The sequence below is a fragment of the Chiloscyllium punctatum genome, chromosome 1 (assembly GCF_047496795.1).
Source record: "Chiloscyllium punctatum isolate Juve2018m chromosome 1, sChiPun1.3, whole genome shotgun sequence".
Classification (NCBI taxonomy): Eukaryota; Metazoa; Chordata; class Chondrichthyes; order Orectolobiformes; family Hemiscylliidae; genus Chiloscyllium; species Chiloscyllium punctatum.
The window spans coordinates 32,662,469-32,679,682 of NC_092739.1; the positions used below are offsets into that span (position 1 = coordinate 32,662,469).

Below are 17,214 nucleotides of genomic sequence, written 5' to 3' on the forward strand. Positions count from 1 at the left end.
TAGCTCGCTCCAGTCTGAGGGGTGTCCTGGTGGCTGGATTGGTGGCATTGAGTCATTAGGTACAATCAGGATAGGAGAAGTTTATCTGTGATCTTTACCAACTGTCTGACTGTAGATCAGAATTGGAGACATTTACACAGGCTCCAAGGTAGTAAGGAGTTGACCTTTGGAAATACAAATGCACCAAGCAATCCCCACATTTGTCTGAAGATCAGTTCTTCTGTGGGGTCTTTACATCTGCCATGACTGGAAGATTTTGTCAGGGTTTTGATTTTGAACAGTTCCCACAAGTTTGCTTTGTAAAATATCTGAGCAGTATTGTACAAGATTCTTAATTGATTCAACCATTAGATTTTTGTATGCAGTTAACATTATACTGCTTTTTAAAAATACGTACACTGAATGTTGCATCACCCTTGAAACTGCGATAAAATATTGAGAAGTATGCATTGTAAGGTTCCCCCTATTCCAGTGCAATGTTCCAGCATTCTTTATTACAAGCAGCCTAGAGATGGAGCAGTCTTTAACTCTGTTAAAATGAGTGATGTAACCTTCTATTCACATTTGTTTTGCACATTTGATACTGCAGCCTTTTAACCTACAATTATGTCCCAGCAAATGAACAGATAGATTACTTATTTTTATTGAGTTAGCATAATAATTAATGGGATAATTTAATGACCATCTCCTGACTATTACATTCCATCCAATGAGCACCATAAATTGATAAAGTGGAGTTTATTTTTGAACCCTGGTTAATGGATGACCATCAATGCATTCAGATGTTTTGCATAAATACCCACAAACTGTAGAATTTGATACTGATCTGCTCAACAGTGCATTTCATTCAAGGCTTTCAAACTAAAGAGGAAATTCTAAACCGAACATTTTTAAAGTTAGAATCACAAAAGCATATAAAATTCCAGAGGGAGTGCTGGGAAATAGGATTAGAATGTGTAGGTGCTTGATGACCAGCATGCACTTGATGGACTGAATGTCCTCTTTTCTTACTGTAATGTTCTATAATTCAATAGCTCTAGTCATTTGTTGACCACTTAAAGGCCTCAAGAGGAAGGGCAACCTTCGACCTTCCTAGCCTTGACTTCATTCTGGCAGAAACAGGGAGGGCAAGAAACTGTGGAGCGTCACACCCCCAACTTAATAATGTTGCCTTCGTGACAGTATGCCTGGACCGTCTCAACAGGAAGACTCCACCAGGTATCTCTCCAGATGTCCATAAAATTGAGCAGTGTTGGAGGATGAATGGATTAACAATGGGTACGGTGATCTAATTTACGTTCGCCCATTTATGTTTGAAATGACTGGGGGGAGGTAATATCCCAACTGACTCCCCACCCGATTAATCCTCCCAATTCCTTGTCGATGCGGCTGTCCAATGACCATAGCCACAATGTCCAGTTCCCTCTCGAATTACTGTATCCTCACAAACATAGGATCATGACTCCAGGCCCATGAAAATCAGGTAAAAACTCTTTGCCGTTTGAGGTAAGACCTGGCACATTGGAAGATAGTTGTCATTGTTCTAAGTCAGTTATCTCAGCTTCAGGACATCTCTGTAGAGATCCTCAGGGTAGTGTCTTTGGCCCAACCACCTTCAGCTGCTTCAGTAATGACCTTCCCTCTGTCATAAGGTCAGAAGTGGGGATGATCGCTGATGATTGCATAATTTTCAATACCACTCACCATAGCTCAGATATTGAAGCAGTCCGTATCCAAATGCAGGAAGATGTGGACAATAGCCACATATGCCAACAAGTGGCAAGTAACACGTGTCATACATTTGCAAAGCAATGACCATTTACATGAAGAGGCAATCAACTATCTCCCCTTGACATTTAATGACATTGCCAGCATCAAATCCCCCACTATTAACATCCTGGAGCTAATATTGACCTGAGTTAAACTGGACTAGCCATATAAGTACTGTGGCAATCTGTGCAGGTCAGAGGCTAGGAATCCTGTAGCTAGTAACCCATCAAAGGACTCTCCAAAGAATGTCCACTATCTACAAGGCACAAGTCAACAGTGTGATTGAGTTCTGTTTTTTTTTGTCTGGATTTGTGCAGGTCCACCAATACTCAAAGAGCTTGATACCAAGCAGCCCCACTTGCTCGCCACTGACACTCAATTGCAGCAGTGTGTCTCACCTATAAAAACGCAATGCAGAAATTCAGCGAGGCTCCTTAAACAGCATATTCCAAACCTAGGGGGCAATAGACACATGGGAACACCATGATCTGCAAGTTCCCCTTCACCATCCAGATATGTTGTTGTTCCTTTTAATGTCAAAATCACTCCCTTCCTAACAGCATTGTGGCAGTGATAGTTCAAGAAGGCAACTCAGCACTACCTTCTCAACGGCAACTAGGCAAGGACAATAAATGGTGGGCTGGACAGTGATGTCCATATCCCATTCATGAATTTAAAAAGAAACAGAAGGAAACTCCCATCTGAACCTGGCTCTAATATCGTGAGCTCTGGCTAGTGGGATGAAAATAACAGGAGGTTGCTGTTACAGTCTCTTTTCGACAAGTTAGCCTGTTGAGGATACCAAAAGTGGTTATGGTCAGGGGAGGCTAGATTTAAAAAAAAACACTGGACAGTCTCTTGTGGGACCAAGAATGCCCTCCCAAGTCTCATTTACCACAGTCGATGATCCTGCTGTACTTTTTTTCTGAAGTGCAGATTCATGATCACTTTAAATGCTTGTTTATGTTAGCACCCATATTGTAAATTAAAATGACTCCCTTTAGTGCAGCAGGCATAGGAACTTTTGGGTCACTGTACAACCATGCAATTTATATCGGATATTGCCCACAAAGAGCCAGAATAAATTAAATTACATTCGCGTAGCCGTGATGTTTCTGGATGGATAATTCCGCGGCCTGGACAAACAATCTGGAGAAATTGAGTTCAAATCCCACCTGTTAAGTTTAGTATTTGAATATAGTTTTACAAACTCTGACTTTAAGAAGCTGATATCAGTAACATTGGAGTGGAAGTTGTCAGATTGTCATGAAAAAAAACTGAACTCTTGACATTTATAACTTTTATCAAAGCAAAACTGCTGTTTTTAGTTGGGCTTGACTGTTTGTGACTCCAGTGTAACTACTGATAATTCAAAGTAGTCCAGAAACAATTTTTCAAAGCAGCTAACGATGGACAATAAATGTCAACCTTCCCAGCAATCCCCTGGTCCTGAGAGTGGGAATGCTGATCTCTAACACCAAACTTTAAGAGCTGCAGACATAATGTAATCTTACATTTATTGATCATAGAATCCCTGTGGTGTGGAAGTAGGCCATTCAGCCCATCTCTGAAGAGCATCCCATCTAGACCTAGGCTCCTGCTCTTTCCTGTAACCCTGCATTTCCCATGGCTAACCAGCTAACCGGCACATCCGTGGACACTATGGGCAGTTTATCATGGTCAATCCACTTAAACTGCACCTCTTTGGATTGTGGCAGGAAACCAGACACGGGCAGAATGTGCAAACCCACACGGTCAGTTGCCCGAGGGTGGTATCGAACCTGGGTCCATGGCGCTGTGAGGCAGCAGTGCTAACCACTGAGTCACTGTGCCATATAATGATATTTCCTTCAGAAATCTCAGCTGATAGCTCAAGCTGTTGTGCATTCAAAGAAATATCTTAATGACTTTCTGAGTAAACATCAATCAGCAGCACCCCTGACAGTCTGCAAGTGTTGCCATTTCTAATGTAAGCTACTTTTCCATGCAGAATATGTAACAGTAACAGAGGGAGCCTCAGAGATAGATCTTGACTAGTTGCGATAGTGTAAAATAGCTAACTGAAAGTTGGCAGCCTTGCCTACATCCTTCCCAATGGTTATTTTAATTGAAGTCATTATTGCCAAAGCCAATTTGCAGGAGTGAAATCAGTTAGGCCAGAGTCACTATTAGAACTAGGAATGACGGAGAGCTGACTCTTCCACTGGGCTGAAGAAAACCCAGCAGGTGTATTTTCACAGCTTCCAAATCATACACTTGCCCATGTCCGGCTCTTGGACTGGTTTTCAGATTGGGGTTGCCTTCACAGTGTAGTGTGCCAAACCGTGAACATGAAGGCAGGCCAGTTATGTAAGCCACCTTGGTCTTCCAACACTGTCAGTTCCCAACGGTGATTAAATGTCTCTTATTGCCTGACTGCCCCACCTCACACCATATCCATTCTAATTCATGTCCCTCTTCCTTCCCAGATCATTCATGTCAACTATGCCACCTCTGTGTTCCTCTTGGATCTCCGTTGCAACTCATTCCGAATGCACAATGTACCACTCTCAGATGGGCCAATGGGCTGAGAAATGGCAGATGGAGTTTAATTCAGATAAATGTGAGGTGCTGCATTTTGGGAAAGCAAATGTTAGCAGGACTTATACACTTCATGGTAAGGTCCTAGGGAGTGTTGCTGAACAGAAAGACCTTGGAGTGCAGGTTCATAGCTCCTTGAAAGTAGAGTCATAGGTAGATAGGATAGCGAAGAAGGCGTTTGGTATGCTTTCCTTTGTTGGTCAGAGTATTAAGTAAAGGAGGTCATGTTGCAGCTGTACAGGATATTGGTTAGGCCACTGTTGGAATATTGTGTGCAATTCTGGTCTTCTTCCTATCGGAAAGATGTTGTGAAACTTGAAAGGGTTCAGAAAAGATTTACAAGGAGGTTGCCAGGGTTGGAGGATCTGAGCTACATAGAGAGATTGAACAGGCTGGGGCCGTTTTCCCTGGAGCATCGGAGGCTGAGGGGTGACCTTATAGAGGTTTACAAAATCATGAGGGGCATGGATAGGATGAATAGGCAAATCCTTTCCCTGGGGTCGGGGAGTCCAGAACTAGAGGGCATAGGTTTAGGGTGAGAGGGGAAAGATATGAAAGAGACCTAAGGGCCAATCTTTTCACACAGATGGTGGTGCGTGTATAGAATGAGCTGCCAGAGGAAGTGTTGGAGGCTGGTATAATTGCAACATTTAAGAGGCATTTGCATGGGTATATGAATAGGAAGGGTTTGGAGGGTATGGGCCAAGTGCTGGCAGGTGGGATTAGATTGGGTTGGGATATCTGGTCGGCATGGACAGGTTGGACCAAAGGGTCTATTTCCATGTTGTACATCTCTATGACTCTATGACCTATAGAAAATATTACAAACCTCCATGTCTCGGGAAAGGGAAAGTTACTATTATCTTATCAGACCATTGACTGCTGTCTCATTAGTGAGAGATGACTTTATGGTGGTTTAACTTGAGGGTTACCTTGCTTCAGGCAAGGGTAGAGGTTGCGTCCTTCATGATAAGTTCCAGCTTTGTAATTGAACTGATGTTGCTGGTATCACTATTGTCACAAACCAGCCGCCCAGTCAACTGAGCTAATTGACCCACCTCATTTAAACTAAGGAAAAATGAATATCTGCCATTTAAAAATATCTTCTGATATCTATTATCCTTTTAGTTTGACACACCAGGAACCACAAAAAACCAGTTTGTTACTAGAACCTGTACAGCTATGGAGCATGGAAATAGACCTTTTGGTCCAACATGTCCATGCCGACCAGATATCCTAAGTTAATCTAGTCCCATTTGCCAGCTTTTGGCCCATATTTCTTGAAATCCTTGCTATTCATGAACCCATCCAGATGTTTTTTAAATGTAATTGTACCGGCCTCCATCACTCCTTTTGGCACCTACGCACATCACTCTCTGTGTGAAAAAGTTTGCCCCTGAGGTCCCTTTAGATCTTTTCCCTCTTACCTTAAACCTATGACTTCTAGTTTTTCCCCACAACCACCCCAGGGAAAAAATAACCTGGGCTATTCACCCTATCCATGCTCCTCATAGTTTGATAAACCTGTATGACCCCTTAACCTCCGCTCCAGGGAAAACAACCCCAGCCTATTCAACCTCTCCCTATAGCTCAAATCCACCGACCCTGGAAACATCCTTGTAAATCTTTTCTGAACCCTTTCATTTTTCGCAACATCCTTCCTATAGCAGGGAGACCAGAATTGAAGGAAGTATTCCAAAAGTGGCCTAACCAATGTGCTGTACTGCCTCAACATGAGCTCCCAAGTCCTATACTCAATGCGCGGATCAATAAGGGCAAGCATATCAAATGCCTCCTTCACTATCCTGTCTACCTGCATCTCCAATTTCAAGGAACTATGAACTATGCACACAGATCTCTTTCTTCAGCAATACTCCCCAGGGCCTTACCATTAGATGTATAAGTTCTGGCCTGATTTGCCTTTTGAAAATGCAGCACCTCAAATTTATCTAAATTAAATTCCATCTGCCATTCCTTGGCCCATTTTCCCATCTGATCAAGATCCCATTACACTCTGAGGTAACCTTCTTCGCTGTCTTCTACACCACCAATTTTGGTGTCATCTGCAAACTTACTAACCATACCTCCTATGTTCACATCCAAATCATTTATTTAAATGATGAAAAGCAGTGGGCCTAGCGCTGATCCTTGTAGCACTCCAGTGGTCACAGGCCTCCAGTCTGAAAAGCAACCCTCCACCACCACTGTCTGTCTTCTACTTTCGCATCAGTTCTGTATCCAAATGGCTCACTCTCCCCTGTATTCGATATGAATTAATTCCCCACACTTCATTGGGGAAGTGTGGACATTTTTCATATTCAGCATTCTCAAACCTCAGCAAAGCCACAGGAAAATGATACTGGGTCAGGAATGTAGAGAAAATCAGATTGCTGCAAAGAAAGTATGCCCATGAACGCACCAAAATGCACATTCATGTGCAGAGGAAAACCCAGCACAGAAGATTATTCATGTCCCCCTTGTCCCCACCTACCATTAACAACAACCTGGATCTATCCCATCTTTTTTGGGGTAGACCATTTAGCCCCTTGAGCTTGCTACACCATTCAATAGAATCATAATTGATCTGGTGTTTCTCGTGTCCACTTCTTGCCCTTTCTCTGTAACTCTTGATTTCCTTACTAATCAAGAATCTTTTTCAGTCTTAAATATGCGCACGGATTCTGCCCCAATAGCTCTCTCTGGCAAGGAGTTCCAAAGATTCACAGCTCTGAGATAAATTCCTCCTTATTTCTCCTCCTTAAATTGGTGCCTCTCTATTCTGAGACTATATCCTCTGATCCTAGACTCTCTGAAAAGGAGAAACTTCCTCTCAGCATTTACCCTGTGAAGTCCCTTTAAGAATCCTACTTGTTTTCACAAGATCACCTCTCATTCTTCTAGACTTTTGTCAGTGGAATCCCAGTCTGTTTAACCTTTCCTCATAAGACAATCCCTCATTAGTGAGGACCATCCTAGTGAACCTTCTCTGAATTCCCTACAACAAACTTGTATTTCCTTAAATAAGAGTATCAAAACTGCTCATAGTAATCCAGATGTGCTCTCACCAGCACCTCGTGCAGTCGCAGTAAGACTTCCCTACTCTTACATCACTTGAACACATAGACATAACAACACCTCATTTGAAATATTGTACTGCTAATATTGCATCTCTTTCTTGGAACTGCACAGATCAGATTTGGATTATCAAGTCTTGACTCGTAAACAGACTGTTCTAGAAGGCCTATCTGCATGAGCAGAAATAAATTCCTTTGTTCTTTACCAATATGTTTTTCTTCCTCGAACCGCCATGAGGATACCACTTGAATAATTAAGTCTATGCTCATTCCTTGTTAGATCAATACGAATTAGCCTCATTGCACCGTTATTCTCCACAGATGTTTGCACCTTCCTCTACTGTAATTATCTAGATCATTTTCCCTTGAAATAAGGGCCAACATTCCAATAGCCTCCTTGATTTCCTGCTGTATCCATGTACTAGCTTCCTGTGTTTAGTGCAGAAGTACTCACAAGTCCCTTTGTGTTGCAACTTTCTGCAGTTTTTCTCCATTTAAATAATACTCTGTTCTTCTGTTCTCTCTTCCAAAGTGAACAATTACTCATTTTCCCATATTATACTTTGCCCACTTATTTAATCTATGAATATCTCACTGTAAGTCATTGGTATCTCTCTGACAACTTGCCTTTCCACCTATTTTTGGGTTGTGTACAAGTTTGCTTCCTTCCTTCAAGTGATTAAAATTAAAATACAACTTTTTGATACTTGTGAATAATTTCACCATGGTGGGAATGATGACTTTCAGCTTTGTTTTAGCGACATTGACAAAAATCTCTTTATACTGTCACAACTGACTTTTTCTGTCAGCCCTCCAGGGCTCAACCCTATTTCCCTGAATACTCACTTCTTCTGCCTCTGGTCTTTATGTATCATAGCCTTGTTCCAGCCAATCACTGATGGTTATCCCTTTAGTCACCTTAGATCCACAATCTGGATCGTCTTCTATATTCCCTTTGCCTTTTCACCTCCCTATGCTGTTTAAGTGCCCTTCTCTTTGATGAAGTGTTGTCATGGCAATTTCTAATATTTCCTTATATACTTCTGTTTTAATTTTATTTTTGATTATGCTTCTGTGAAGTGTCCTGAGATTTATTTTTCAACATTGAATTGACAAGTCTTGCTTCTGATTCTTATGTGTTTCCATTGCAGTGGTACCTGAAACCAGGTCATTGTTTGTAAACCTCTGTTCAATGAATAGCTGTTTTTTGAATTAATTTCAGAGAGAGGATCCATCTTCGTGTAAGGAATAAACACACACAACTTTTCCTCTCCTTAAATGGCAAATGGATTATATTGCTAAATGTTATCATTACAGAAGAATAGCAACAGGGAAAGCAGAAGCGATTACCCCTGTAGAATTATTTCATAATTTGAATTCAAATGGCCATCATATTAAAACTGAGAGATGTAAAGCTCAATTTGTCACAAAGTCACCATGGAACTATTTTGAAGGGGGTCAGTGGAGTTCCTCCGTTTGTCCTTAATAACACTGCATTCAGAAAAGATAGATTACTTATTCATTTAGGACCTTGCTGTGTTTCCTACATCTCATTAGTGATCCATTCACATATACTTAATTGGCTGTGCGGCATTTTAGGGTATCATGAAAGCCAATCATGTACATTGTGAAAACTATCATGTAAATGCAGGTCTTACTTCCATCTTTTATGATAAATAGCTGTTTATCTGGTTAAGACAACAGTTTGTCCCAGGAGACACACATTCCTATAAGTGCCACAGAGATCATAGAATGATCAGACTGAAGGAAGAGTGCTTAGTGCAGAGCAAACACGTGGATATCAACAGCTATTGACTAACATCCACATGGAAAGCTTGCACCTTGTAATATAGTAGCCAAGTCTAACACTGTCCATTCACTGCAAATGTAAGGTGCAAATCTACGTCAGCTAGACCTGAACTTTTGACTTGCAAGCTAGAAATTGTGAACTAAGCACTATACTGCTCTTCTAATGCTGCTTACCTCATCAGTGCTTTACTCAACTTCACACATTTCTGCACATACTTGTTCATTATTAGTACCTAACTATAGAACCCAGCTTCTACTTCATGTCTTTGAGACACCAACGATAAATGTTACTTTGAATCAGGTCAAAGAAATATACACAATTCATTTAGCACATTCAGCTGGGGTTTTAAATTGACTGAAAATTCTCACAGTTAGGATGGTAATAGCTTTAGTTCAATCTGCAGTAGTTCTTCAGGGCAGGAAATATAAATGAATGCTTGAATTGTCTGCCTTTGTAATGCTGCACCTTTATGTCATGCAGCACTGACAGGATGTAAAAACACAACTTCTTTGGAAACATGAACGTTCTCATATTAACACTTCCACTTTCACTCTGTGCGAGAAGGAAACGTTTACTGATTTCTGCTGTCACTTATTTTTTTCTGCCTAAGTTGCATTTATAAATAAAGTGTAATAATGTAAATTAACGAAACCAAGAGTCTAAAAATAAAACAACAAAGCATATTTGACGTGGCTATCTCTCATCATATACCATCTGTAAGCAGAAGAATTTTTGGATATACATATTTGACTGAACAATACTTTTCATAGAAACACCTTTTGTGAGTGAAGTTTACAATCAAGAAATGGTCAATGTAAATTGACCTCTTTGCAAGTGAGTATTGTTAAATGGTAAGTTTTGTGTTTCTTGTGTTTCACTGTTATTGGTGAATTATGTTTGCAGAGAGTTCTCACCATATTGCATACAGCCGCCTAAGTCGCCTTGAAAGTTAAGTCTGCTAAAGTTCAAAACAAGCAAGTTAAGTTTTTAATCACAGTTATTCTCTGGTGAAATGCCAAAATGAAACAAATGGGGAAAAAAAAGATTTCCTGTTGATAATGACTCACGAGTGAAATCACATTCTCAGATATCTTATGTTTGAAACCCATGTGTTCCAGCACTTTGAATGGCATGTTGTTAATTAGAGTTACAGCAGATATTCCATTTTCATTACATAAGGAGTTTCAGGTCTCAAGTTTGTTATTGACAATGAAAGCCTTATTCACAATCTTTTAATAGTTTTACATGAAATGTTTACTCCCGGCTTTCAGCTTTGTTCATTGGGAACTTGCAAGGACTGTAGCCAAAATTTCTCGAAATTACTGGTAATATGGGGAGACAATGTGTTGCAAAAATGCTTTAGATTTTCATTTCATTTTATATATTCACCACAGATTTATTTACAAGTGCAAAACCAAGCTGAGAATGTGGGTAATGTTGAAAGTAGATCCCAGGTCATTTGTAAGTCTGCAGCACAAATTTTATTCAGTTTCCATTGTGACAAAGGGATTTATATTGCAGATAATATTTTAGTCTGTAAACACAGTTTCTTTGTGATGTTTCGGTTTATTGTTCTTGCACACTTACTAGGTACATTAATTTACTGGTAAATCACAAAATAAGGGTTAGTTATATTGCGGTGTCATCAAATGCAGAAAATTGAGTTTTGAGCCTTCTACAGCAATCTTGTTGCTTGATTAAACATGTTTGAGTCTCTGAAACATGCTGCTTGGTAATTTCCACAGTGATATCTTAACATCAGTAAAACCATGCTGCTATTACTCCTGCAGTATAAAACTTGCTGCAATATAAACTTTTCATTTTAATTCATGTAACCACAGACAATTTCTCAACTATAAGAGCAATTTCTGTACAACGTTTGGCAGGATATATTTAATGATTCATTTAAATGCAACTCCAGCAAAGAGCACAGACTCTAGACTTCTCCTGCTGTGACCAAATGGCAATAATTATAGGTTGGTCGGGTGACAGGAAGGCCAGAAGAGTGCATGTAACAGCAAATCCACAGCACACAATTGGTCTTATGACTTCAAAGTAAATGCATGTCATAAGAGAAGTCAGAAGATTGAGCTAGTTGTAAGTTGCTAAATTTAAAAAATTGAAAGAAGAATGGATTTCATGAAAATATTTTACTTAAATGCTTTTGGAAACAAATCATGCAGTGCCACTGTATTACACTGAAATGTGTTATTATGTTTAATAATAGGCCTCATGCAACTGGGGATAATATATTAGCATACATTGAGGATTGATTAATGGACAGAAAGCAGATACTAGGAATAAGTGGATCTTTTTCACATTGGCAGGATATAATCATTATGGGTGCCAGCATGATCAATGTTTGGGTGTCAGCTACTTACAATATATTTCACTGACTTCAATGAAAGAACTGCGAGTTACATATCCAAATAGTGATGATACAAAGAAGGCTCAGAAATAGAGTCATAGAGATGTACAACATGGAAACAGACCCTTCGGTCCAACCCGTCCATCCTGACCAGATATCCCAATCCAATCTAGTCCCACCTGCCAGCACCCGGCCCATATCCTTCCAAACTCTTCCTATTCGTATACCCATCTTAAATGTTGCAATTATACCAGCCACCTCCACATCCTCTGGCAGCTCATTCCATACATGTACCACCCTCCGCGTGAAAAAGTTGCCCCTTAGGTCTCTTTTATATCTTTCCCCTCTCACCCCAAACCTATGCCCTCCCTGACACCTGGGAAAAGACTTTGTCTATTTATCCTATCCATGCCCCTCATAATTTTGTAAACCTCTGTAAGGTCTCCCCTCAGCCTCTGACGCTCCAGGGAAAACAGCCCCAGACTGTTCAGCCTCTCCCTGTAGCTCAGATCCTCCAGCCCTGGCAACATCCTTGTAAATCTTTTCTGAACCCTTTCAAGTTTCATAACATCTTTCTGATTGTTATTCCTACCACAATGCTGCCACACCTGCTGAGATTCTCGAGCAATTTGTTTTTGTTTTAGATGAAAGTAACTTGTGAGGAAGATGCAGAGAGGATACAAATGGGTATGAATAGGCTGAATAACTTCGCAAAAATGTGACAGAACATTATTTAGAGAATATTTATAAAATCTGAATATTTATAAAAGGTGAGAAGGTCAATGTTGGCATGAATAGGGATTTGTTTACACTTACATGCAAGGGATAGCAAGTTAACTTGCAGATACATGAAGCTATTTGAAGGGAAATGGTGCTTAAAGGAAAGGGTTTGGAGTATAAGAGGAACGATCATTGATTGCAGTTCTACAGAGCTTTAGTGAAAATGTAGGTGGAATCCAGCAAAGCTCCAGGACGAAGGGAAAGGGGCAGGCAGGAACTTTAATTGTCAGCTTCCCAGGAGGGAAATGAAAATTGAGAAGTTAGTTGGCAATACGTTAGAGGTGGCAAGTCGTCCTCAATGGGGAATCGATTTTGAGTATGTCAATATGTCATGTATGCTCAATAAAACATATGGTCGTCAAATTAAATTGTACCGTTGCAAATAAATTGGCAGCAAAAGAGAAATGCATGCCTTCTGATTCACAACTGATTAAAACTGGTGAGGCTGTCTTTCTGGTGAATTTATAGTGAGTAGAAATCATGTTTCTCATATGGGCAACTTTGGTGGACCAGGAAGCAAGAGATTGAACTGTTACATTGAACTCATGTCCAATGAAAGAGGTCAGCTTATAAGGCTTGTAGGGAACAGAACGGAGGGAGTTGAACTTTGTGAAGAAAGTTCCAGCCTAATAAAGGGACAGTGAAGAATAATAAAGTTGAACAAGAGAAAGGATTGGAGAGTTGACAACATTGGGTTAGAGGGAAGCTAAAAAAAAATGATGTTTGGCTGGTGAAGGGTAACAGGGAAGTCTGAGGTGCTGGGGGACAGCTCTAGCTTAACAGACATTTAACCAAAGTACAGAATGCTGGGTATGCTAGATGTCCGAAATTGACCATTTAGAAATGAGATACGGAGGAATGTCTTCCTTCCGAGAATTGTGAATCTTTGGAATTTTCTATCCAAAGGACTGTAGATATTCAGTCATTGAGTATATTCAAGATTGAGATCAATATATTTTGGACATCAAGGCAATCAAGGGAAATAGGAAGAAGGAAAATGCAGTTGAGAAAAAACAACAGCCGTGATCCTATTAATTGATAAAATACACTTAAAGACCTGTCTGATTTACTCACACTCTTTTATTCTTTTGACTGGGACTTGCCTTGGCAACTGTTCCTAATCTGCTGCTGTAACTTTAAAACAGGGCAGGCACAAGTCCTGTGGTGATATGAACACTTGGCTCTTTACCCTTCTGCAGCCCCAGTGCCCTATCCACAACTACCTTTACCCTCCAACCCTGCCAAACTATGCACCCCGCACTTCAGCAAACAACAAACATTAACCTTGAAGAATTTGCATTCTCTTAATGTCTTTTAATCCTCCTCTCTTAAAAAGTGAAAGAATAAACAAATACATTTATATAGCTTCTTTAACACCCCAGCATGTCCCAAAGCACTTTGCATCCAATGAAGCACCAGTTGAAGTGCAGTCATGTGGAGGAATGTAGCAAAACCACAAACAACATCCTCACTGCATCACCAAAATAATCAAAGTGACAAGTCAAATGATGCCCTTGCATGTTTCAGTCTACAGGAATGAATTGTTTTTCATGTTTTGTCCAGTAAATATCTAATTAAAACAAAAGGCCATTTGGTTCATTAAATCTGACATTTCCCCAAACCATTTGCAGTTTATCCTGTCAAAGACCCCCCTTCGCCCATTCCTTCTCTTGAAGACAAATTTTAGTAATACTTTTTCCCTTGAATCCTGAAAGTAATTGTATGATGCAGACCAGGCTTTCTGACAATCTTTTACCTGTATTACACCCTGCATTTTGGCATTTGTCTCTGAGCTACTTGGCTGCACAATATGTCAGTGTTCATTCAGAATTATTTTGATATCCAGTGAAAGGAAAGTTGTAGAATGCTGACTCAAAGAGGAGGTATATCCCAGCTGCTGAAAAGCATGTGAAAAATTAGTCATCAAACCAGTTGACATTTTTGTTTTAGCTTTAATTCTATGAAAATTTTACTCTTTTGTAGTGAGTTGATGAGTACTTGTCAAACGTTTAGTGGAGCAACTTGATAATCAGGGCTTTTCATAGATGCAGTGGTGCATCTTTCTGCTGTCAGTTACCAAGACAGTTTCAGTCTAGCTACTTGACATAGTAATGTTATATAGTTATTCTTTTGTAACGTCCTCCATAAAAATTATTTTTAAGTAAATAGGAAGAGATCAAATATAATTGTGTTGTAACCAAGGGCAGAACACTTGACTATTTTTAGCATTCTTCTTGTTTTCTTTTCCAAGTTTGCTCATTAAGGTGAGGATGTCAGTGCCCCAGGATAGATTTGATGAATTTGGATTCCCAGCATAAAGTTTCACATGCCAAGGAGGCATTTTGGGAATTCAGCACATGTATATTGCAGGCTCCGCAAGATTTTCCATCTATTTAAATTAATGGGTCGAAAATCCTGTAGGAGCCATTGACTTCCATGGCCAAATTCCCAAGGCACAAATCCTGGTCACAAAGCAACATTTTGGGAGGATGAATTCTTAAAAATCTACCCTCTAGTGTCAGTGTCAGGAAATCACAGGGCAGGTGAGGAATAAATGTTCCAGCATTAGAAAATAATTGCTTAAAGTTATGAAATGTTTCCATAGATCACCATACCTTTTTCACCTTTCTGATAAAATTCCAATTTGAGAGTTCGTTCATGACAATTTATCTTTGGTGTTGTAAACACATTGCTAACAGGAGGAGTGGGGGAGGGGGGTGGGGGGAATGATGGTAAGGGCTGGTTGCATTTTAATCTTGGTCCTCCGAGCTTAAAAGGAAGTGAAATGAGCCAGAAAATGGCTGAGCATCTTCATTGGAACTGTTCTCTGGCATGCACACAAATAACCTGAGTTGTCACCTTAATGGGTCCACCTTCTCCCACAAGCTGACCCCTGATTAATCTACTTTGGTCACATTCTCTAGGACTGTTGCTCTCTCTGCTGATAAGAATTGCTTCAACAGCACAACTTTCCACCTGTTTCCATCTCACTCCTTCACACAGTGAGCTTGCATGATGATTCCTGCAGGCTCCTTCCTTCACCACTTCTAAATCCATGACAGCTCCCTTTACAGGATGTAACAGGTATTATTTTTCCACCTATAATGTATCTATTAAGTCTGAGTGCACTCACAGAAATCAATAATGTTTTAACTTTTCGCATAAGCAGTTATTGTCCAGCACCACATTTTAAATAGGAAGCAAAACAGTTTAGAGTGAGGTATTAAGACTGAACCATTGATTTTCCAATCTGCTTTGAGCTTTTGCTGAGGATTGGTAAAGGAGACATAGGGGAGTGGGAGTATCAGAAAGACACATTGTGGAAATCAGAATTCAGTAGAGTAAAAGGTAGCTGTACCTTCACTAATAATAGCCTTAGAGCATTTGAATAATGAGACATGTCATCTGATCACATTGAATTTTTAATCTATTTCTTTATTTTTCTACATTTTAACCTAAGATTTTATACCTAGGTACCTTGTAACTAAGATGGCGCTGTGAATGGCGACATTGCAAACATTTTGCTGTACTCCTGTCTCTTTGTACTTGAGTACATGTGACAATAAAACCTAACTCTAATTCTAAATTCTAATTCTAAATTGAACTGAGACCCGAGTGTGGGGTTCCAAAGATAGCTACTCAGGTTCTCCACTGTACACGTAGAGACTTCATTAAGATTATTGATGTTCACTGGGTCATGGATACATTCTGTCAGATATAAGTTTGATACATGGTGGCAAGGGGTGACAAGATCTAGAGAAATGACATGAGATAGCAAATAAAAGCCTGAAGAGAAATCTCAACAGCACTAGAAAGCTGCAGGTCAATACTTTTGAGGCCAACCAAAAGGAGAGAGAAGCCATAAAGACTGTTGAGTACAATTTAGTGAGGAGCATAGACAGCAGCCTTGATTTGGAGACACAGACCTTGACATGAGGAAGCAGTGATGCCACCCTGATCCACCAAAGAACTTACTATAATGTAATAGGCCCCAGATAAGCTAAGCCAGGGCATAGTCGGGGTGAGCTGTTATTAAGCCATTCACTTTTGAGGTTGCAGAACAAGAAGATAACCACAGCAGTAATATGACAAGCATGTGTCATAGACGCCAATAGCTATTTTGCAAGCTCATGCCAGTGGTTGGAGTAAATTCCTGTCTGTGCTGCCAAAAGACATGGTTACAGTAACAGTGGTCATTTTACAGCAGTAGATTGCTCAAAAAAGCCTGCATTCAAAATAAAATGTAGAAGATTTTAAAGGGAGCCTACATAGGAAATCCCTTTGCTTAAGAATTAAAGCCAATCTTGGAGTATTAACATCAAAGTCACTAGGCATCTGTCAGAAAGCACTAAATAACAATGAAAACTTGCCTTGCTACCCGTATCTGTCAAAATTCAGCGAGGAGTAATCAGCCTCAAGGTCAAAGGTCAGTTTCAAGCAACATCAGAAATACAGAGACAAAGAACTTTGAGAAATGCTGAGTCTTTTTGGCATCTACATTTTTCAGGTTATAATGCGATAAATAGCAGAATTGGGGGAGAAATCCAACAAGGCTGATCTCTACATCAGGAGCATCTCGGTCTATGTTTTATGCATTTGACAAGTAGCATAGTGAGTTTATCACGAGGTGACCATAAGTTGTCAATTAAGGGTGATTATTTATTATTAAACCCCTTGTGAACAGCCCAAGTTACCAAATTATTTCATTAATGACCTGGATAATGAAATAGAAAGTCACATATCCAAATTTGCCAATGACACAAAGGTAGGCTGCATTGTAGGCAGTGTAGATGATAGCGTGAAATTACAAAGGGAAATTGATTGATGAAGTG

The 17,214-nt window shown here is 40.0% G+C and overlaps 1 protein-coding gene across 18 annotated transcripts in view; it reads left to right on the forward strand.

Annotated features, from left to right (window-relative positions):
- LOC140488060 (bifunctional heparan sulfate N-deacetylase/N-sulfotransferase 4-like) overlaps nucleotides 1–17,214 on the forward strand; it is a 905,491-nt gene that overhangs the window by 547,295 nt on the left and 340,982 nt on the right. The window contains exon 1 of one of the 18 annotated variants that reach the window (XM_072588706.1): nucleotides 10,052–10,068. The exons of the other annotated variants lie outside the window; for them this stretch is intronic. The gene's annotated coding sequence lies outside the window, so the exon portion shown is untranslated. Of the gene's footprint in view, nucleotides 1–10,051; nucleotides 10,069–17,214 lie in introns of those variants that run through there. 18 annotated transcript variants of the gene reach the window in all.